At 42.8% G+C, this 24,604-nt stretch overlaps 1 protein-coding gene across 18 annotated transcripts in view; it reads left to right on the top strand.

Moving 5' to 3' along the window:
- The window catches only part of ncam1a (neural cell adhesion molecule 1a), a 229,650-nt gene that overhangs the window by 98,909 nt on the left and 106,137 nt on the right, over window positions 1-24,604 (top strand). The window lies entirely within an intron of this gene.

Below are 24,604 nucleotides of genomic sequence, written 5' to 3'. Positions count from 1 at the left end.
AGGAAGCTACTTCTGTTTCCCTTCCAGTCTGCCATGAAGGCAGTTGTCTCATTTTTATGGAGGGGAGGCCCAGCGGGGCTGAGCAGCGGAGATGTACTGTAGATTCACCAGGGCGATGCTTGTGTTTGCCTTAGGAATGTAAAGTTGATCCCCACATCACACCCGCCCCTCCGCAGCCACACTGATGCCTCGGGAAGGCCCCGCTGTCATTTGTAATCTCTCGTAACCGCAGCTCTTCTGCTCCGGTAGCGAGTGCTGTTCTACATGTACATCCTAATTATCATACTTATGTTCCCATCAATGGAAAATGGATTTCTATAAGTCATAAACATCTTAATTGAATCGGCTCTCCACTTTAATAGGGGTCCTAAGGATATTTCTATGATGTTTAGAAGGGCTGTAGGGACTCTGTGTAATTATCTTTAATTGACTCAAACAATGAAGGCAACAATATACTTGAAATACATGTTTTTCTAGCTGATAATGGAAATGTTGACATTTAATATAATATACCTGCTGTGTTTATCACAGATGATCAGTCGACTATAGAGACGCTGTGTATCTACGGTCATGTGACTCGTCCAACTGTGAACCGCCTCGCACTGATTCATCTCTCAAACGAGCCGTGAGGACAGACAACTATGCACGACTTGCACACGCAATGGAAATTAACCAGAAACACACATTCTGGTGGACGACCACATGAAAATCCCATCATGTGAAACTGCTGACCCACATTTTGGTGATGGTGTAATGGAGAGACTGGGAGGAAGCTGGATTACACAGCTGAGACGTCCAGTGGGTTTAGTTGCAAACCAGTCGTTGTCCGTGTGCAACGGCCCAGGGACAGAATTCAGGTCTTAAGTTTCCAGTTTTGACTCGACAAGGTAACAGTGAGTTTAGATAATTATTTGACCCTCCAGCTTTGTTTTTAAATGAGGTTTATTAATTTTGCAACAATATTTTTGGGCCTTTTTTGCATTTATTTAGAGGACGAGCACAAGTGTGAGTTGCCCAAACTAGCAGGTCAGCTAGTTGGTGCCCCATCGTGTTGGTATTGATGTGTCACTGCTCATGTTCCCTGCACTAATCAATACAAATCACAGTAATGGCTCAAAAAACCCCAGTTAAACTGCAACCTTGGCATCTATTCCCAAAAATTTTATTTTTCTACAATTTATGTTGCTGACTCAGAAATCCGGGACATTTTGGAAACCATCCCTGTGCTCTTCACCCGCTTTCTGGCAGCACCATTAGCTCAGCGGTTCCAGTGGTTTAAGAGCTGTTGTGATCCATTACAAGTCCAGTGTCCCCTGGAAGAGCGAGCGAAGAAGAAACTCGATTGGCCTCAGTGACAGACTCTTATCAGTGCTGTCGTTAGTGCACTTGGTGCTGCTCTGCTGCTCCGGCCGGCGCCGCTGCTGGTGATACTCGAGGTGAGAGAGATACGTGCAACAACAAACGGAGCGTCAGCGTTGATGGAAGCTACTTGGGGTCTCATCCCACGCCGTCAAGCTGCTCTTCAGGGTGAGAACATACGCTCGTCTCGTCACCCCGCTGCCGTGCAGCCGCTTGCTGCTTGTGTTACACATCGTTAATAGTCCGGGAAGATGTGTGTACAGTTCACACCGCGACTGCATTCATCACGCCTTCAGCAGCTCATAAATCACTCACTAATTATCCCACCAGACTTTTCTGAGACCCCGTCCACAGCCAGTCGGCGTTTACGACTCTTGCTTACCTCCGCTTCACTTGTGCATTCAACAGATGTACATACTTTGAATTATTGGAATCCACTCTCCTGTAGAGAGCACATGATTCATGGGTTTTATGTCCCATGATAATAGCGACGCCCTTTGACCTCTTCTGCATTAAATAAGCTTCTTTATTATTAAATCCTGTCCTCGCTCCGGTTGTGTTGTTTTTTTTTTGTCTGAATTACCAAGCGCCATATTTTTAAGTCTGAGTCAGGTCGTGTTTTGTTTTACCTCATGCACATTTCTCTGTTAGAATAAATGAAATGACGGAACACTAGATTTACTCATTCCCCCTGGAGGAGTGTGGGGAAAAGGCAGCTGAGCAGACCACTGGTCTCTAAACACCTTTAGCAGAAGTGAAGCGCTATTAGGCAGGGTGGCCCTCATCATATTTCACACTCACAGAGATATTCCATTAATAGAATGCCGATACTTCTAACTTTAACAAGGCTCAGAGGAGTTTCATTGTACTGGAAGTACCGAGAGACGGGCTCATTGCCACGTTTTAAAGATACAGTTTGGATCAGAGATTTCATTATTTCCTCCTTTGAGTGGAAAATAAAGAGTTTATTTATTTTTTTACAGTTTCATTAGGGCAAGTATTGTATTACTTTCATTATATTATATTTCTTTAATTTCATTTGGGAAGAGTCGGGATGAAGAATTAATCAAAAAGTAATAACTGAATTCAGAAGCTAATCAGGTGGAGGAACTTTTAATGCTGCGTGTGCAATATGTGATGACTTTCTCCGAGGGTGAAGGTTAAATCAAAGTATTCTTCTTACAATTTCAATGGTTGAAATCTCGTGAGTTACTTAATTAAACTGTGTAATGAATGACTTAGATAAATTCTCCCTCTAGAATTTTTATCTTCCAGGTTTAGCTCTCTATTGAGAAATTCATCTTCACTGGAATTGGGAGACCTGTGTTAGAAACTGTGGCCCTGCTGCAAACCAGCAGAGACCCCACAACTTTTCTGCTGCTGAGAAACTCAAAGAACCAAGAACAAAATCAGGTTCATGTATTTACAGGTGATGTTAAGTTACTGTGAAAATTATATTTCACATGTTTACTTTGGTTGGAAAATGTCATGATTTATGACTCACGTTAAAAAACCTGTACGTCAAACCTCCATAGAGAGGAAAGGGAAATATAAAGCTCTCTTTATTTAACCCTTTGTCCTTTAATATGAGACATAATTACTGGCTTAATCATGTTCTTTTCTTTTCTTTTGAATGAATGAATGAAGTGTACATGTATTAATGGAACCTGAGGCTGTAGGAGGGGCTTTAAGTGGATTTAGCACAAGCTGTAGACAGTTGCTAGAAGCCTGGTATTAGACTAGAACACAAGCTCTCACTGAACACAACAGTGTCGACCATACAAAGTTTATAAGGAAACGTTTAAAAAGTTTAAAACTGCCGTCTTCACGACAAAGGTAACGTTTTCAGTCTAAACTTGATGTTTTGGAGGAAAACAGGTAGAATTTCATTGAACATATGTGAATGTATTAAATCCACAACAGTAAAAACAATCTAAAATCAATAGAAATTATATCACAGAGCCTTTTTTTTTTGTCAGGTTTAGTATCACAGCCTACTCTTAATCTTCTTCTTATACTTTCACATTATGAGTGATTTCACGATGACGTGACTCGGTCGAATAGAAACGCAGAAAGCGACGCAGGCAGAGGACCCTCGGACATCACTCGTGAAATCAAAGCTGAGCGTCGGGAGTATAAACAAAGTGTTCTCAGTGGTGCTTTCAGATTATGAGCTCAAGGCCCGACGCAGCCCCCTGACAGCGTGAGTGAATCGATGCAGCAGATAATCAGACACATCGGACAGGAGACAGCTCGTGTCATTCATCATTTTAACTAAAGACAGCCTCTGCCAATTTCCCCCCATGTCATTTATCATAAACACACCTAGCCTGACTAATGCGAGACAACATAATGACTTTATCAATAACTCATCATCTGTGACCGGGACATCAGAAGCTCTGTTTGCTTTATTCCCTACGAACAAGAGTCCATTATTTCCCGCTCACAGATAACAGCATGTCAAACAAACGACCTCAATTAGTTGATCAGAACCAACGTCTGGCTGTAATGTGTCATATCTCATGACGGTATCGACTTTGATATAAAAAAACAAAAGTCTGTCACAGTTTTGTGCCTGAAGACTCATTCACGCTGCGCCTGTGTGTACGCAAAAAAAAGATACGTCCACTTCAAACGAAGCAACCTTCACTGCCCACTTATTTCCAATCCGTCCTTTTTACGTTGGAACGGTTGTTATAGAAATACTCGAGAGTTTCCAACAACGACGAACGTGTGAATGGTGGAGGAGGTCGTGACGAACCTCTAAAGAAGGAAGTAGGTACGTTTTCCCCCCCGACAACGTGGCGAATGCCTGTAGTTTCCTACGAAGTCATAAAGTCTGCCCTCGAAAAGTTATTGGATTGTTGGACTAGCTTCCGTTTGGTCTTTTGTTTTGTACGTGTTTCTAAAGCAGAGTCCACGGAGAAGGGATCTGTGCATCTGACGCTGAGCACACATGAGCGTTAGGAGAACCTGCAACTTCTGGTTGATTAAAATCTCATTGCAGTGTCTATTCAAAACTGTGTGTGAGAGAGGGGGGGGGGATTGTTAGCTTTACAAAACATGGTCAAAAGAAAATCCTCCAGCGGGACGTCTCATACTTTCAGTCTGAGAGATGGGATCGTGAAGCTTGAAGCCATTTGTCATCTCCTTGTTTGTGCTCTGTGGCTTTCTCCTCTCTCCGATAGAGCTATCTGTTAAATTGCAAAGGGAAGTGGTCGTGCAGCAGAAACAGAAGGTGACGGCGGCGGCGGCGGCTTCTTCCTCTAAAGCGATGAGATTTCAGCAGATTAAAAAAAAAAAAAAACAGCAGAGTGCTGATAATGGAGAAGCAGTTTTGATTCAGCTCGGGCTGCAGAGCCGAGCTCCTCAGCGTTTCCCCCTGAGGCTTCGTTGTTGCTTAGCGTCTCTGGAGCAAAGGTGCTGCTTGTTCCCCCCCCCCCCTCTTGTCTTTCTCTGTCCTCAGCCGAGGTGACTATTGTTGCTCGTGCTAAGTGCCTCATTTTTTTTCCTCTCGTTGCATTCAGCTGAAAACAAAAACGGCTGCGGCTGCCAGGGACAGTAAACACTTCCTTTCCTATGCGCCACACAATTATTTCACCAGGAGGATCCCCCCCCCACACACTTTTGATGAGCAGGCTACGTGTGGAAGTGTGCGAGCTGCCAACAGAGAGCAGCAAAGCAGACGTTTGTTCCTCCAGCGTGTGGGCAGAGCGCTGGGCTCATGCACATGCAGACACACTCAATTGCACAAGATGTTTGTTGTCCCGCTCTAGATTGTGTGTTATGGGGTTTTCATGAATATGTAATTTTCACCACAGTTCATTACACAGCTACTGTTCTTTTTTCTTTTCTTTTTTTTATACGTGAGAGGTTTCGCTCGTGTTCAGATTGATGGGAAATGAAAGACGTGAAGAATGTGAGATTATCCAAGTTTGAAATAGACCTGAAAAAAAACACACACGTTCTAGTGACTCCAGTGAGACGGCAAATAACAACAGTTCAGTGTATTTAACTCCAACAAGGAAGTTATGTTTTCACCCCCTGTGCATTTCTGATTGTTTGTTTCTGCTAAACTTAAAGGAAAGAAGGGACGTGGGTCTGAAAGGAACCCATTAATCAGATCAAGGAGCTTTTCCCAGGGAATAATTCATGGATCTTGCTGAAAAATATCATATTTACGAGACTGATATCTATGAGTTTGTGCAATTTGGTGCAGCTCAATTGAATTTAAGGGGCTTGTCGGGCCCTGGCTGAGGCCTGTGCTCACTCTCTCACGCTAAATAAGGTTCCTACCTTATGTTGGTCTTTTTAACTTTGAGCAAATATTACTCATACAGATGTTAGTGGTGCATTTGTTGAAGAATGCTCTTTAAAGACATTTAATGCACACTCCCATAGAAACATGTCGTCCCAGCTCACTGTGGTAGGATCTGAAACTTTAGCTTTGAGATATGTTGAGTTTCAGAACAAGATATTATATTATTATATGAGCAAAAACCTTGTGCATTGATGCCATGTTGTCAAAACTGCTGCAGGACACATGGGAATAAACCAAAATATCACCATGTCCTCATTAAACAGTATTTATTCCAGCTTTATTCTGTCTCTCAGTTATATTCTGTTGCTCTCTCACTTCAGACTCAACATGCCCAATGTCCTGTGCTGCAGAATATACGTCTGTGGTAACAACTCAGTCAGGGCGACACTCACAATGTACGTTCAGCCTCCACCTCCCCACGCTCTCAGCCATCATCCCTCATCCATGTTTGTGTTGGAGGTGGAGCTCTGCTGGCTGTGTAGCATCTGTCGCTTCTTAGCTCTGGGATTTTCTTCCTCCCTATCTCTTTTCTTTCCTCCCATTGATCCCGTTTCTTGTCACATATCCAGGCCCCTGCTTATCCCTCGCTCGCACAAACAGTCATCCACTTCACATCCTCCCTTCCCTCCGTCCCTCAGCAAATTCTACCTGCCTCCTGCCTATCAACACAGAAATGATCCTAAGCTCTTCCTGCGAGCGCGAGAGAGAAAAACACGAAGCAGCAGCAGCAACAACGACGTGCCGAACATGAAATGTCAGAACAAAGCTGCTCATTAGTACATTGACATAACCAAACACTGACTTGAGAACACATTTACACGTGTGTTATTATTTTTTCTAAAACACGTAGTACATTTTGTGTATTGATTTCCTAGAACCCACAATTATCTTTTCCATCTTCTGCGGGTTTGTTTAGTCGAGAGTTGTTGCTTGTTGTTGTGTTTTTTAACCAAAGTACGCCCCATGTTGTGTTATTTGATAACTTCGCCGCCAACATATTTGTCTCTATTCATCCAACCAGGGCAAAGCCTCGACTTTTCAAGCTCTGCCAGCCCGACTGAGCCTTTTATTTCCTGCCTGCGAGGCCCCGGAATCTGTCCGCACTTTGTTCCTTTGGTATCTCAGTCTTGTCTGAGACGAGCTCCATCCTTTGCCAGTCAGCATCAAGCGTCGGCCGTGGGGAACACGCTGCTTTGCACTGTGCCAGATACACCCCTGGGCAACAACATGGTGGCAGGTGCATCTCTCTGTAAATCAGAGGCGTGTTTATGCTCTGTGACTACCAACGTCGTGTCTGACATTGGGATCTGTTCTCCAGACCTTGCCTCCTTTTAAAAGGGGGGGAAACATCCACCCTTTCTAGCCGCTGCATTTCAGACCTTGAAGAGCGCTCGCCCAACGGCCCCCTTAGATTTAATACCTGATTATTTTAAGATTGAGATATCTGCATTATTTTCTGGAGAAATTCACAGAAATTACAAAAAATAACATCTTGCCATGTTAATAAAGTAAAAAAAAAGAATGCCAGAGTGTTTATGGATTCATTCTTTGCTCAAACTCCACATTTCCACTAAGCTTCAATAAAATCTGTCAAGTAGTTTTTGCACAATCGTGCTAAGAGGTGAAAATTATAATAATAAAACTTGCCTATTGCCATTTTTAGCCGTGGTTTCTATCACAGAAACTTCATGGTAAAAGATAAGACCAGCATAAGTACATGAACTTGCAGTGCATATGTTTTAGTCCATTGAGTAACCTCTCGTCGACAATTTTCACATCACCAGGCTCCGTTGAAAAAGGCATTTTGAAGAAACGTTAACGATATCCGGGAGAACAAGTGATCAATTAATCATTTCAGCCCTGAAGTGCCTAAAAGTACCAAACTGATGTATCCTTGCACTCGTCTAACGTCAGACTCTCTTCGTTCGAGGGATTCAGGTGTGCTATGCTAATGCAAGGCCTCGATCTGTTTGCCTCGAGCGGAGATGAAGAGCCGGCCGCAGAGGTCTGCTGAGTTAAATTCTGCTCTAAGAGATTAGAGCAGAGATTCTTTCCTTTCCACTTTCCAACTTGTGGTCCAGTGATCATCATCATCATCATCATTCCTCAGGGGCCACAAGAGCTGAAGTCAAATCTGTGGAGTTCCCTTTTGCAGAGAGAGGTGCAAAAAGTTTAAATTTGAGACGTGTTGATTTCTTTGGTTGGTCGAGACCTTGAAATTATGGGCGTTAGGAGGATTTCTCTTTATCTTAGAGAAGTGTGATTGAACCTGAAAACCCCCCGACAGCTTCTCCTCTGTCTTTAAGTGGCTCTTTGTTTAAGTCAATCTCACTGATTGAACAGAAATGGAAATTATTTCCACGTCGTATGAGCAAATTTATTTTTTAGAGTTGGTGTTAAATGGATCCAAACTGGCAATACGAGCTGCTGTTTGCTCAAAGTGTGTTCACCAGCCTCACGTGTGTGGAATGTGCCTACTTCCATTGTCTTTGTATGCTCAGGTTAAATGGTGGATTTCCATCTTAGGCAAGTTTTTTTGATCTCAAAGTCTGACAATGAGTGCAAGTTTCTCAACTTTTTATTTCTATTGAAAATAAGTTTCAATAACCCGTGTATGTACTCACGTTTCTGTAAATGTTTGGTGTCTGAATCACCGACTTCCTCCCGTTTGGAGTCTGTGCCGTAGTGATGGATGGAGTCGCGGTATCGAGGTCCGACAGGTGCACATGCTTCGACCGATCACGAGCCAGTCTCTGCTGTCAGCTTTGAGACTTTTCCTTAAATAAATAAACTCTGACTTTCGGAAGCCGTCATGTCGTCCATCTTTTTATATATTGTGCAAGCTGGAGCTCACTTCTTCACGCAAACCCAGCTCCTTTCATTCACATTTAATGTTGAGAGAATAATTGGACAGCTCTTTCAGCGAGAATCCATTCTCCATTACCCCAGAGTTTAATATGAATGCCTCACAATGGCGGGATAAAGAAAATACAGCCGGTTAAAGAGGAAAAAAAGATTCACTTGATTGTTAAAGCGCAGTCTCACTGAATCACCTATATGTGACGGACGCCCTGTTGTCAAGGCTCTTGGATCTGTCTGGAGAAATTTGCCAATGCTGCAGTTGTGTCTGACATGACAGCTTTCCTCCCAGGGGTTAAGCATCATTCATATTCATGAGCGCGATGCTGGGGAGCTTCTGGGAGCCGAGCACTCCGTGAAACAACTGCAAGGCTTTTTTTTTTACCCCCAGCTCCTTCCTGCTCAACATTTTCCTGACAGATTGTCATGTGTCATTTTTTATTTTTTCATCACCAATGCGCAACCGATGCAAACCCGACATATTTCATGTTTAAATCCATTCAAATAATCAAATGCGTTAAGAAAGGACAAATCAATACGTTTGAGCTGCAGCAGTCTCAGAATTTCATTTTCTAAAGCTGCTGTTTCTCGTAAGGATCCTTTCACTCTCAGATGTTCTGCAATTTACAAAAATCACCTGTCAATCAGAAGCATGGCAAGCTCAGTTTGTCCTTATAATATATTGGAATGATTTAAGTTTGAGCTACTTTGAGCTGTGCTAGTTTGTGTCTCTTTAGTCACACGTCCATGTTAACTCATGTACGTGAGCTTTTAATACTGGATCAGACGGACGATGCTTGAGCACAAACAAGGTTTTGTCGTGTTCAGAAACTACCAGGATACAAAGACTATAGGATAAATACTGTATGTGAGGCTTCATTAAAATTAAGATATATATATTAAACCATATCCAATCCAGCCATCCTGTATTTCCCTGTAAGATATTCACATGTCCATAAACAAGGCTGTGCAGCAGCCAGTGCAGGACTCCATCCAGGCCTCTGCAGGGGGCACGACACTTGAAAAATTTGCTATAATGAGCTTTGTATACAAATTATGTGAACGCTAATCAAGGTTATTTGGCATGGAATGTCAAGAAAGAGAATTTGTTTTTGGGCTCATGGACCATTAACAGTGATTTACCGGGGTTACTTCAGCCTTGGCAACGTTTTACGACGCTGCAGGTTTCTCTAATTATGTCCTTAAACATCTATAGTGTCAGGAGACCAGTTAGCAGAGTTGCTTAAAGCACAAATCCTGCTACTAGTCCCGCGCAAGACAAGTTCAGCTTAATTAAGCCGTTTGATGTGCGGCTTCCTCCTTTTAAACGCGGCCTCTTGTCTCTCTCTCCTGCAGACTGTCAAACAAAGGCAATGACGCCAAACAGCTGAAGCCCAGAGTGCTGTTAAAAAAAAACAATATTATGAATGTGTTCGATGCAATAAACAACATATGGAGGGTTTTTGCTGTTCTCAAAATGGTGCCAGCAGTGGAACTAAAGATTTAGGGGATAAAACGTGTCTGTCTGAGGAGGGGTTATTTCTCTTTGGAGCTTGAATATGCTTTAAAAAAAAACTCTGTCAAAACATTCCTATTTTTATTTTGTGTGCAAGGATTGAAATTTGTGAGGGTGCATTTAAAAAAAGTCTGAGCTGAATGACGACACAACAGGGAAACTCTGGGTATTACCATATTCATCAGGATTATTTTGGAGGTTTCTCTGCATGTTCACCTCAAATTTCAAAGTAAAATAGCAGCATTTTGCCCTTAAGGCTCCGTATCTGGGCACAATGCTGCAGCCCGACTCGCTGGAAACGGGACGCCCCCCTGCAAAGAGCAATTTTGTTGGGGAGAAAACGTACATCTGGTTTCCTATCAGGGCTGCGGATGTTCCAGCAGTGGTACATCTGTGCTCAATGTACTCCTGACTTCAGAAGCCCCCGCTGTTTCTGTGTCGGTGTATTTTCCAGGCAATAATAGTAGTCATTCTCCGTTTTCGCATTAAAGAGAGAGGAAGTCCAAATGACACACTTGAGCAGACTGTGGGCTGGTGACGGCCACGAGACACGGAGAGTGAGCACGTCGAGGAAGAGGGCGACACCAGAGTGAAATATTCCCTTAATCCTAACAATGAGTGATGTCTCGTATGATTCAAAATGGCAACGGGATTCATCGGGACTTGAGAGTGGCTCTCCAATTATATTAGAAAAAAAAAAAGTGTAATATGTGAGATGTCGAAGTCACCGCCACTGTATTAACAGACCGGCGGAATTGCGGAATTCAATAATTCAGAGAGAAATTACTCTTCAGAAGGGAAACGTGAATAATTCAGGGTATTATGACTTTAAAGAACTATCGGCTGCGCACAGAACGGGAGTGGGATTATGATTTATTCAACATCTGGATTAATAGTCAGAGTGTCAGTTTACATCGGCGGGTCTGGCCGTCCACTTACCCTTTACCCACTTGAGACCGGAGAGAAGAAAGGGATTATTCTTTCAGCTATATAGGCCTCTGCTGCATTTCGGGCTCGGTGCCAGTTCACTTGCTGAGCAGAAGAAAACAATCTGGTGAGCTCCGAGTCTCGGAGTTTGACTTTTGTGGGTGATGGCACAACACAGCGAGTGCAGTCTGCTGTTAAGCAGTCAGGATAATTGAAGGAGACGCGTCTAGTGTGCGGCCCATAATCACTTGAAAAATGTGGAAGGGGGATAGTCATCGCAGCCAGCGCAGCGAGGGACCTGATATCCTAGAAGCTGTACATCAAGAGGGTAAACATGGAGGCACATTAAAGCAGCTGTATAATAGAAATGTGCTCAGACGGATGCAGAGGTTCCAGAGACGAAGTCGTGGGCAGAAGGTCAAAAGTTTCAGATCGAAAAGCGACAGAAGAAAGTTCTACTGTGCTCTGATTGACTCAAACTGCTGCCTTTGAGCAATTAGGCTTTCAACATTCAATATTTATATATATAAGATTATCTCTTGAAGGTTTTTGTAACTTTCTTCTTTAAAATTTGTTGTTTTATGTTTTATTTCCTTATGGTGTCAAACATGAACAGTCGTGTGTTTGTGGTTAGAAACTGTTTCCGCCACATCATCATACTTCCTGTTCCTGTTTGCTTCCTGATGTTGCTGATCAAAGGGAACGTTTAATGTGTAGTAAAGGATGTACTGTGCAGCTGTAATAGTCTGATTCAATTGTGCCTTGACAATTCATTTTGGCAATGTAAAAACCTCTCCTATTGAAAATAAATTCAAATTTGTAATCACAACCCCACTTTTACTAAATTTAACAGATTCCCTTCAGTTATAATTTGCTCCACATCAAATATATTTTCTTAAAACGGCCACACAACTCATATTTGCAGTGATTTCCTGTTTCCACGTTGTTTGCTCGGCCTCCTCTCTCGGCTGGATAAAAGCACCGGCCTTGGGTTCGTGATACTTTGTTGTTTGTGCAAAAGCTAAAAAAAGCTTAAAAACACACAACTCCAAGTTCAAATTTAAAAGCTAAAGTTGTACTTGAAGATAAATGCTTGGCTACTAGGGACAGCAATTAGTCCCTATACGTAATCCATGGGAACTCAAGTCCACTGAAGTGAAAGTGCAACAATTTTCACACAAAACAATTAAAACCATGACAATTTGAAAAACCCCTCTAATAACCTGGTTCTAATATAACAATTTAAATGCCAAATAAACCCTTAATTTGCCCGAATGATTGGTTATTAGCGTTGTGTCCGTCGGCTTTATCTGGTGTTGTGCTGGTTCCGTCACTTGCTATGCAAACTGAGTTCAGTCGGCAAATTAGAAAAGCAAACTAACACGCTGTCAGAGTGTGGAATGATAGCATGGGGTTGATGGCTGTGGGCTCGTTTGCTTGTTCAGGGCTGCCGCGCAGATCAGAGCCGAACGTGGCACAAATCGAACAGACGATGATTTAAGATCAAACTCGTGACGGAGCTGCAGCCGCCAGAAGCCAAATTGTGGCTTTTTAGATTTTTCCCTATTTTGAATTATTATTTATTTCAGCTGAGAAAGAGAGAGAGAGAGAGAAGTGGTCCGAGTGTGGATTCAAGATTTTTTTATTTATTTTTCTGCAGCATCATTAACATCGTCTCCATCTCGCTGACACTGGACGGTGGAGAGTGTCAGGCCGGCATTTGTTTACCCAAAAAAAAAAATTTCAACTGTCAGATTTTAATGTTTACTCTCTTTTGAAAAATCAACACCTCCACCCGCTGGCAAACAGTGAGTGTGTCTCTCACCCAGAGCTCAGTCAGTGATGGAGCACTTTCCCACTCTCCAAATGGATCGCCTGCTTGTTTCCAAGGTCACTGCACTCACTGCCATCTGTGACTGTGAGTGACTGTGTGAGTGTGTGTGACTGTGTGAGTGTGTGAGTGTGTGTGACTGTGTGAGTGACTGTGTGAGTGTGTGAGTGTGTGTGACTGTGTGTGTACAAGCACACGACATACAAGTGTTAATGATTCAATGCATATGAATTATAAATGTGTGTTTGTATGAAAGGGGTTTGTATGAAAATACATTTGTAAATAATTAAAATTAGATTTTTTCATTACACATCATTTAAAATCATGATTAAAAATCATATATATGTTTTTGTTTTTTATTCACTAGTTCGTTCATTTAAAAAAAAGTATTTTAAAGGACAAACTTTTTCATAATTCGAATGTAAAAGTCTCAAATCAGTACCAAAACTCGAGTGGCCCCTCATAAGCTTTTCATAGGAAACCAACAAATCTATTTGTTTGCAGATGAAGATAAAGTTTGTGTATTTTTATCCGTAAACATTTCACTGTTCTCAGTTCAACTCCTCTGGTCTTCTTTCCACCAGCTCTTACTTGTGACATGTGACGCCCTCTGTAACGAGGCTGTTCCTCTCCCTCCCTCCACATGTGGGTCACTTTGGGTGAACTGGCCGCGCTGACCACTCTGCTCTGACTGGGCGAGGAGGGACTCGTTCCATTTCTCTCTCTCTCTCTCTGTGCGGTTGAGCGCTGACGGATTCAGTGTGACACTCGGGTTCGAAATAGATTCCCAAAGGCCAGAAGTGTGCTCGGCTTTATTTGTGTGTCTGTCACTGACTGTGCAGCGGCAGACGCACACGTGACCTCAGACACAAGTTTTAGTGTCACAACACAAATTGATTAGTCACTGTATTTCTCTGGTTGTGTTTACGGTCACATTTGCAACTTCATCTACTTCAGAAGTGTAAACAATTATGAGAAACAGCCTCAAGAAATGAAAAGTCAAACTATACTTTATAATTTTGTTATGAGGCCAAGTTGTGTGTGTGAAAGGGAGCAAAGAGAAATATAAACTTGAGCATCGTCTGCACAAGTTTATTAATTTATCAGGCTTCACAGCATTAAGTATACTTTGAATAGAAGTTATCAAATATTCATCAGGTACTATACGTTGGGGATGATTGGAAGTAATAGAGTTAAACAGAGAATGACTGGTCCAACAATAGAGTGATCAACAGTGTCAAAGGCATAGTTGAGATCTGAAAATACCAGAGTATAAATATGCTGCAAAATCGTGCTTTTAGAGTTAAAACAAATAATTAAAAGAATATATATATATATATATATATATATCAATCAACGTAAGAAGAGTATAAATATGTGAAATGAATCAAACATCCTTGGGCTTCTTAACTACTCTCTCCTGAACATCTTAAAGCACATTTAAGTTTCTAAGATTTCATTGCAAAGTTTCCTTTCATCAATATAATAAATTGATTATTTCTTGTTTGCCTCTTTAAATGTTCAGTAATTCCCCCATAGTATTAATCCATAGGAGCTGAATGAGAATGTTTCTTTGTTGACTTAAAGACAGTCACTCATTCCGGTGACTTAGTGGTTTTTCATGTGGGCAGCATGACGTCCATATTCTGCTCCAGATGTTGGACTGTGACACTGTCACACTTTATTTTATTGTCTTGACACCAACCACTGCAGTTAACAGCCATATCGTATATTCAATGCTCTTAATACAGTCGAGAGCTTTTTTTTTACATTCACCAGGAAGCGGATGTGGAATTCTATCATCACTCATTGTTATTATCTCACAGATACAGTGGAGACTCAAATTAATTTGTAAACAGCCTCCAAAGGTGACACTGAACAACAGGGTCAGAGCATTGACCCTGAACGCTGCTCAGCTCGTATTCAAATGCCAGAATCCACAGTAAGTACAGAACATGTGAAGGAGCTGCTCACAATGGCTAATTCATCAGAGCTAATTTGCTTAAGAGAGAGAGAGAGAGAGAGAGAGAGAGAGAGAGAGAGAGCTTCGGCTCTTTTCCTCATTTGTCCTCCTGCGTTCTTCATAACCATCACATCCTGTTTTATTATTTTAATCTCACAGATTGGCAGTAAGAAAATTACATCCCGGAAACATGTCTTACAGGTGTCTTAACTTTTTTTTTTACGTACAAACTCTGTCAGTGCAAAGCCGTCGTCGATTAACTTTCAGGAGAATACCGTACGGCAGGAAGTGGTGCTTTATATTGGTATTAGACAGACGGGTCGGTGAATTCATCCTTCAGCCACATAATGACCTAAAACATTAGAGGAAGAAGAACCAGACGGTGGCTTCAGATGATGGAAGAGCAGCACAGCCTCCAGACTCAAACCCTGCAGAGCTGGTTTGAGACGAACTGAACAGAAGGTGAAACCAGCTTTCTGAACAATTTAGTTTCCGTTGTAGAAGGAGCAGCACAGACGTGTAAGTGACGTCTCTACGAGTCAAAAAGTTTATTTCAACAAGAAGAAGTTCGAGTTGAGGTAGTTTACTGGACCCACATTGGACGAGTAGGTTAGTGCAGAAGGATTTAGGCTATTTAAATGGGTTACAGTCTCCTGTTGCACTTTGGCAGGCACCGAGAAGCTCAGGAATCTGAAACTCACAAACTGAGGCAGCAAAACGCATTCAACACTTGAGAACGTTGACAGGAAACAACACAGAACAAAGTAGGAATAAAACTGGACTGAGCCAAACCGACAAAGACGACCCAAGGCCACTGAGACTAAATAAACAAGGAAGGCAGAGGGAACTGGGCACAGGTGAAACACGGGGCAGGGCAGACAGGCACAGAAACTAGAAACCAGACAGACACAGGAAGACGGGGAAGTAAGAGAGACAAGGTAACTTCAAATTAAAACAGCGCTGAACTAAGTTTGTATATAGAAAATGTCCTTTACTGAGGTGTGTGTGTGTGTCAGTGTGTGAGTGTGTATCCTCCTTTTTGTTACCTATTAGACCTTTTCCAGCATAAGCACTGACCCTGTCAGAACCAGTAAACCTCACGGGGTCTATGAAGGTCAGAATGAAGCAAAATGTCATTTCTGAGGTTCTATTTCGGATAAGGAATTTGTTTTTTGCTTTTTTTGGAATGTGGAGCCAAATAAATAATTTCCAGCACAACAGTGACGTTTGTAAATTTCCGAACAGGCTCTGGGGACATGATGTTCCTGTGTGATGAGAACGGCTTTAAATATGAAAGGATGCAGTGAATCTCCCTCCGTTGTGATGAGTTTGTTGTGGTTGGGAATTTGCTTTTAATTCCCCCAGTGAGGAAATACACATCCACACTGAATAAAAGTAGGTGTTTAATACTGATCCATGAGGGATTGAGCACGAATCAAGTCACAGAGTTGCTATTTGGCCGAACAGGGACAGACTTCTCAAAGCCACTGCAGGCAATCGAGACTCTGACCAATGCCTCTTCTCGCCAGCTGGCTTTTATACACAACGTCAGGAACACGCAGCTGTCCTCAGTCACGCCGCCATCGATCCGTGACCACGCGTCCTGCAACCTGCCGCTCGGTGGAAGAGGTGCACGTGGATCTCTCTTTCCTAAGTGTGTGTGAACTCTGCGCATTTGATTTGAACAGTTCACTGGTTCATTCAACTCACAGCACACGGACATTTGTAATTCGGGCTATTTTAACTGAACTCACTGAGCATATTCAGGTCAAACAGTTAGATCTGAAAATTCCCCAATTACATTTGTCATCCATCATTCAGGTTGTGATGAGGAGATGAATCGTCGACAGGATCAAGGCTACGCAGAGTCCGGGGGGATGCACAAATACAGTCGGCATAATCTCTGATGTGAAGGGAAAGCTGTGTTTTTAAATTGAATTGAAGCCTGTGGTTTGCAAGATGAACTTATAACTTATATTGAACTGGATTTTTTCTTTTGAGCCTCATTCAACAACCAATCTGGAAGTTGTTTTTTTTGAGGGAAGGGAGAATTCTCCTTTTTTTCCCCATTGCTCAACCGAACCCCGCTGCTCTGCCGTTCAGGGATTCAAACTAGCAGCCTGCCTCTGTGACCTCCAGGCGTCCCACACACAGAGATTCTAGAAAAGACAAGTTTCCTTTGTCTTGACTTTCCTGCAGTTTTCTCCCGCTGAGTGTGTTTGCTCTCATGGTTCTGCACTCGGTGTGACTCTCACACTCACACACACACAAACCACAATCTCGCCATCAGTATCCGCTGCTCATCTGGAAATAGAGTTGAAGGTCTGCGCAGTATCTGAAGCCCTCACAAATACTGAGAAACGGTCACCACATAGTTGTTTATATCAGAGGGAATACATAACGGTGCTTTTAAAGATTCAAATGAGGTTTCCAATGGGTTCACAATACGTTCTTCTGCAAAACAAAAAAATAAAGGTTGGCTTTCAAAGTACGATGTTCCTCAGAGGGACAAATGTTTGAATAACTCTTCATTCATTCTTTTCCCTCACATCCAGGGAGCTTAGCGAGTCTGTTTATCAGCTGCTAGAAGAGTTCCTCCTTCTGTTTTCTGCTTTTTCCTATTTTTCATTTCCTTGCTTGTGTTTGGATAAGTTAACGCTGCGATTTCAAAATGCGAAACGTTTAATCTGTGACTCATAATAAACCGAGAAATGGGGAATTGTTGCTTCAGTTTGAGACAAATTAAAAAACCCAGATTCTCAGAAAACCCAACTTTAGAAATCAGGACTGAGGCTTTTAGACGTGCACTGAAGTGCGGACGTATTCTTGAAATGTTCCGGAGGGTCTGAATGTGAGATCGCAAGTGTCCAAGTCAGATCATATTATCTGAAACATGTTGTTTATGTGTATGTTTCTAACAGACGGACACTAAACACGAAATGTTCCTGTTGTCGTGAACGCGTCTGACCCAGACAATCCTCTAAAGCAGGCTTTGGAAAATGTCTGGACCCAATTTTAGATTCCGGATTTGGACTTTTCTGTTCCTGTTTTGTTTTTGCATCACTGCTGTAAAAAAAGAGCATTAATCTTGTCGTGTACTATTGTTTGGAATCCTCCCAGTTGGGACGGGGAATATCGACAATCTTTGTTTTGGTCCTAAAACAAAACCGTGATTCCTCAGCACTGCTCCTTTCTTCTACTCTGTGTGAAAGTTTCCTCCCCGTAATGAACACACTTTTTGTGTTGCTGCTGCCGACTCGTGTATATCTGGCGCATGTGGGTTTGTTTGCAGCTGCACCTCAAATCAAAACCCCTTCATCACTCAAAAACAATCGCAGACACACATCAGACGCCTGAGCTCACTCCTGCATCTTCTGAAAAGATAATTATTTGCCGTGATAAATTCTCAGTCTCCCTCTGTTTTTCCTCCCTCTCCGCACGCTCGCCCGTTTTCCCCCGCCGCTGCTTCCCTGGCGAATTCAAAATCCTCTTCGTGTTGCATCACCACTCCACATCTACATAAAGGTAAGAATCCTGGCTTTTTATGACCACTTTTCCTTCTGCTCCACAGGCTATTAACTGCACACGTGAATAACGTGGCCTTGATTTTGATTCATGTTTTCAATGTGACTGCTCAGTCAAATCATTATATTTGCATTGGAGAATCCCACCCGGATTTGGATTCCTGTCAAATGTGATGGAACGAGATTAACTTTTCCGGATGTGAAGACGCAGGAGAGCCGGGACTCCCAGGCGATAGTCTGTGCGCCATTTACTACTACACTACTACATGAAACCCCAGGACAGAGCTACAAATCACTGGCTTTTGAGGCAACCCCTGTTATTAGGAAGTGAAAAAATCCTTAAATGAATTCTGGGAAGGTTTGAAGTTAATCTCCCTAACCCCCAGAGCTCCTCCGCAGCCATTAGGAATCAGCCATCGGGCCTTGCTGCCTTTGAAAACAATCAAAGCTGCTCGTCTGCTTGTGTTGACGCTGCATTGGCATTTTCCCGTCTAAAAAAAATAAAAACTGCAGAGATTAATTTATCAGAAGCGATTATCCCTCTGATGCTGCTGTTTGGGTGGAATTAAATGCATGTGTGAGTGATGGTTCTCATCCCAGGCTTTTGATATTAGTTCGTTTTTTTTTTTTGGAAGATAACGGCTTACTTAATGGGAACACCATTCAATTAAAAATAAAATCAGAGAGTGTGTTACAGCATCAACCACTCAGCAAACGTGATTAGCCATCCTCCAAAGCATGAAGTCAGAAGACTCCCGGGACTCGGTTCTCTGCCGCTCTTTTTCTTCCTTCATCCTACATCGAGCTCTACATCTGTGACACATCGTGCAGAAACAAAAACCCTGTGCTCCTTTTGTTTGGAGCCACGGAACCGAGTGTGAAATGAAGTGGGAATGGCAAAAGAGACAAAACTAAAATACTTAAGTGGGAGCAGCATCTGTGAATGCTGAAATCGGCGTGATAGGCTTTTAAGATAACGCAGTGTATCCTCGGTGTCGTCCCACCGCATCCCCGGCAGGACTGTGTAATTTGCGGTGGAGGACAACAAGGAGTCGTGGACAAAAAAGCCGAAGCACTCAGCTGCTTCCTTTCGGCAAGAAGACCGGCATAATGTAACCATACAGAGTTCATCCCTGTAGTTTCCATTTAAACTGCGTCTCTGCTGCTGTTGGCTCAGACATCATTATGAAACAAAGCAGAATCGATTAGACGGATGTAAGAATAGGAGCGAGCAACACGAACCAGAAGAAGAGGAATATGGCTTTTTCTTCGGGCCTTATCTTTCAAGAGGCTGCCTTTGCAATCCTAGGTCTATAATCTCCTCTTTGTTTTTTTCCTGGCATTGTTTCTCCCTTGTGTACATGCAGTCTTTCCTACGCCAATCATTTACCCAACAGGGAAATGTAAATAACAAACACCTTAAAGCTCCGGCCTTTGGGCCATCTGTCATTTCTCTGAAGGGCCAACAATGTGGTAGCTATTATCAACGCTGGCACACAAGCCTCTGCATTATCCCAGTGCTCAGTCAGAGGCTGGTTCTTCACATCAGGGCTGAACTCGAGATGAAACACCAACCCCAGGACGGAGGGGGAGTACAGGGAGAAACTTTAAGGACGAGAAAAACTTCCTGGAAATAATTCTAGGGGGGGATTTTATCTCCCTGACCAGTGAACTAGTATTTCACCGCTGTGTTGTGTTGCATTAGAGTTTCCAACAGTCTCTCCTCTCACACAGTCTATGATGTACAAAAAAGCAAAAAGCATCACACAGCCCCTCACTTAACTTACTGTGACTGTTGTGACACTTAGCACTTGCACCCTTGAAATAGTCCATTGCAGTGAGTTGCATTGCAGTAGAAGTAGTTCCAGCTTCTTCCTCTTTTTTATTTATTTTTTGCCCCCTTCTGCGTCTGGACCCCCACTGTGTCGTCTTAATTAAATGAATGTAGCTGTATTTTCCAATGAAATATTAATGTTGGTCTCGTTAAGGCTTTAAGCTGCACTTCTGCTACACGGCTGCAGCAGTTACTCCCAGACACACGATATAGAATATGATATTAAAACTCCTTACCGACAGTGCTCCGAGAATTTGTTGTTAGCCGTGTTTGCTTGATTGACGGACGTCTCAGTCGATAACAGTAAGCCCACTATAGGCCTCACCCTGGTTTCCACTCCTTCAGCCTAACAGGGATTTCTCCTCTTTCATTACCTGACAGAGAAAGCACAGTAAAATATCAGGTGAGCTTTTGTTTTGAGCTGCCGAAACAAGCCTGTAATTCATAATGAAAGCACAACCACAGTTTCATTAAAGCAGCTGCTCTCACAGTGATACAGGCTCACGGTTGTTGTAGCGGTGAAGCTAAAAGTTTCTGGGAGCTGACTGATCGACTGACAGGGCGACTTGCGCTAAAAATACAGGTGCTGTTCTCCGGGACACTGATGGATATGGCCCCAGATGTTTTGTCCGTTTTCCCTGCGTCGTCCTTCCAAAATAAGACGACGGAGCAGCTGGAACACTGCGTCATCATGACACGGCAAAACATTAGGTTGGGTTTTATAACTCCTCATTTAAAGAATGAGGCTTTTTAAGTTTTTCAGTTGTTTTTTTTGTTTTGTTTCTGCAAGTTTCCGCACAGAGAAAACACAGAACCTCCTGAAACACCTCGTCAGAGGTCCCGCCCATTGTGATGTCACATGACAAAACAAAGCGCCACAATTGCGTACTGAACATCTAGCGACTCGTTTGGAATGCCCCTTAACAAAGCCAGGTTAAACGAGAGCAGAGGCCGACATTTCCTACATGGGCGGGAAGCAGCTAACCAATCACGAAAGACTGGGCCAGCTGGCCAATCAGACTGGGCTTCATCAGGAGGGGGGGGGCCTTTAAAGAGACAGGAGCTAAAACCAAGTGTTTCAGACAGAGGCTGAAAAGAGGAGCTGCAGCAATTGACATATCAGGAAATCGATGTGTCTACTGAACATTAGAGAATTCAAACCTTTTCAAGTCATAACACTAATTAACATTATCAACCTGAATATGAGCTGAATACGTCTCATTTAAAACTGACGTGATGATCTGGTTCAGGGTGATGCAACAGGAAGAAGTGTTTTCCTTCAGTTGAACTTCTATTCCTCTGTTGCTCTTGGAGTCATTTCCACTTGTGCGATCAGATGCTCCTCGGGGTCATTGATTGGTGTCATGGCAGCAGGTAGCGAGCGCAGAGAGCTCTCACCGATGGCAAACTCCGTGTTGTGTGCAGCTTAGCCAGGAGAGAGATAAGTGGCTGTCATCACCAGCTGACACCTCAGCGGTTCTCTCAGAACGAGCCAAACTGCAGAGTCCAATTAAGAACGTTCCGTGCTCATACTTCAATCTCATCCTCCGTCTCCTCTTCTTCCCATTCTTACTCCTCATTATTTCCCCCTCACTCCCAAACCTTTTGTTCCAGTCTCACGTCTAAGATCCCGTTCACACCTGAAGTTCGACTCCCTTCCTCCACAAGTTCTTTACCTTTAAACTTCAAATCCCATTTCTTCTAATACGTGGGAAAGGGACGAGCAGACACACAGCACAGCTGCGGCAGTGCGTTACCAGCAGCCACTTTTCATTTCTTTGACAAACCCATTGACCTGTTCCGAAGGCAGATGGAGGCAAAATGACGACAGTAAATTATAGTGGGACGCCTTTAATTTGCGAGTCTGTTCTCCCTTAGAAAACAAATCTGTTTATGAAGTGTGTGGGTCTGATCTGCTGGTGCTGAGCCAATGACTCTGGGTGTCATTTGAACAATTTTTAGAGGTGAGAAGAAACAGTCGCACAACTTTTCATTACTGTAGTGTCTGTTTTTTTTCCCGCCTGACTGCAACAAACACAGAGCACAGGATCTCCTCGTGGGTTTAGTCTTTATATCTGCTTTTATCGCAAATGTCTTGTTTGTATTGTTTCACTAGATTAAAGAATCTGAAATGTACTTCGCAGCCAAAGCATTTTTCCTGAGGTTTTAATTCTGAATACAAAATTAAGATGGAGAAAATGTAAATCTTAATCAATTACAATTCCAAATGGAAGATATGATTATAATCATATATAATGATAATAAGACAACTCCCAGTTGACGGCGGAATTGTTACGAATTAAACACTATCGAAAAAGTTCAAGTCATTCTTAATTAAAGTTGCTGAGAAGAGGATTTTACAAGTTCAAAAGAAAGCTGCCGTAATTCATGTTTAATGTTTGGCTAAGGGTTCTGGAGGCAAATTAGAAAATTATACAAAGCATCCCTAAGTAATTGGTGCTGCATACATAATAATAATCTAAGCCCCAAGTCTATTGCTGCGTTCACATTTCAATCCACATTGGACGTCTGATTGTTATCGTCAGTGTTTCACATCGCAGAGGGAGGGTGACACTTGAACATGCGAGGAATATAAATCATTCACATCCAACACATAATAGGAAAATATCCACATTTTTATAACGAATAGAAAACTGTTCACTTTCTTCCTGACAGTTACAACTGTAGATGAAGATATTATCTGTACTGGTGCTAACTTGGTTTAGCTGACAATAGATACTCCAGCCACGTCCGGTGGTAAAAATAATCTGCCTACCAGCCTCTTTCTGACCAGGAAATAAGTGGGCACAAAGTTTTTGCCGCACATATTTTACTTGATGTAAGCCAATGTCCCAATTCATGCACAGCTGCACACTTGCAAAAAAAATAACCCCTCCATCAAAAGGACGCAAGAGATGAAGTACACGCGGCCAAATTACATCTATCAAAGCAAAAATCTCAGGGAAAATGCAACTTCACGACCAGATGTTGAGAAAACACCCTGAACATCAGCGTCGAGTGTCCTTTTGAGTGACATGCTTGAGTTTACTGTCTCCACTTGGTGCAATGTTAAGCTGTTTTCTCCCCTGAAGCCCTGCTCATTGCACCCTATTCATAGGATTACTAGAGATGCAGGTGTTTCCATAGCAACTGCAGTACAGGCAGTGGCAACTGGGTACGCTGGGGCCTGGTGGCTGCAATGCATGTGTGTGTGTGTGTGCGTGTGTGTGTGTGTGTGCGTGTGCGTGTGCGTGTGTGAATCCATGTGTGGGTGTTTGAGAGAGGAAGACGGAGAACCAGAGGAAAGATAGAAAACACTTGAGAGTTTGTGTCCATTTTTACAACAGAAAGTAGGTTAATAGACTGCAGCTCTTCACATGGACCCACACGCTCACATAACCGTAATTCGGTCCTAAGAAAACCAAGTGATGCAGCACATGTATCTGCTGCAGCCCAAAAGAAATCCGTCTCCAGCTAAAGCTTCAAGGTTTCTGGATGCAGTGCTGTTGCGGTGACTTTGTGCGTAAAGCTTTTCTTTTGTTGCTACAAACCGTTATTGCTTCCCACCATGTGACCAGTGATGACATTACTCCTCGCCGGGATTATCCCAAAGAAACATGTGGCGTTAATCACCTTAGCAAACACGCAGTGTGTCTGGAAAGTGGCGCTGAGACAATCCCCCCCCCCCCCAATTCCTGAAAAATGCTGTCGAAGCACACGGGGAATTAGCAGAGGGTGACATCATCATTACGGATAGCAGCTTTATATTGTAACGGTTATATTGAAGCTGGAGGAATTACTCTGTTTTCTTGTTTCTCTTTTCTTTTCTCCTCATTTCGACGATCAGCATTCAGGCAGGTCGATCCTGAGAATCGTAAAAAAAAATGTGGTTTCATCCGTGGAGGAGAGAAGTGGTCAGATGTAGTTTTATGAGGATGAAATTGGTTTTGAATAATGTGCTACAGCCTTCACCGTTACCATATCCCAACCCGACAACAGATTTATTGTGCGGGAGATTCTGTTGACAGCGTTCTCCGCCACCAATGTCAAAACCTCAATGAAGGTAATTTCTTTTGGAAGAATGGTAATCATACGTTCAGTTCCCACCCATCCCTTCGGGGTTAGCTCCAGAGATTCAAAGAGAGACTATGCTCAGGCACTTATGGCTCTATTTCATTTGTCTAAAGTGCACGGAGCCATTGCATTTTGTACGTGTTCAAATCCACTTTCGCTAGTTTAACACCGGAAAACAAGGCTGTAGCAGCAGGTGCAGGGTTTAACACTAAGTCTCCTAATTAATCATGAGTGTTTTTGGCTTGACATTTAAGAAACCAATCAGGGGGCCATCTCCTATTCCCTGGAGAAGCCAGGTGGGCCTGCACCTTGGCGGATTGGAAGGATAGAATTGCCAGAGAGTCACATGTAGGCACGTATCCCATCTTGATTATGCAACTTTAAAATGAAGGTAAA

The sequence above is a fragment of the Hippoglossus stenolepis genome, chromosome 15 (genome assembly GCF_022539355.2).
Source record: "Hippoglossus stenolepis isolate QCI-W04-F060 chromosome 15, HSTE1.2, whole genome shotgun sequence".
In the NCBI taxonomy this organism is placed as follows: Eukaryota; Metazoa; Chordata; class Actinopteri; order Pleuronectiformes; family Pleuronectidae; genus Hippoglossus; species Hippoglossus stenolepis.
Note: the sequence above shows the minus strand (reverse complement) of the source record. Positions and strands in the feature narration are given on the sequence as shown.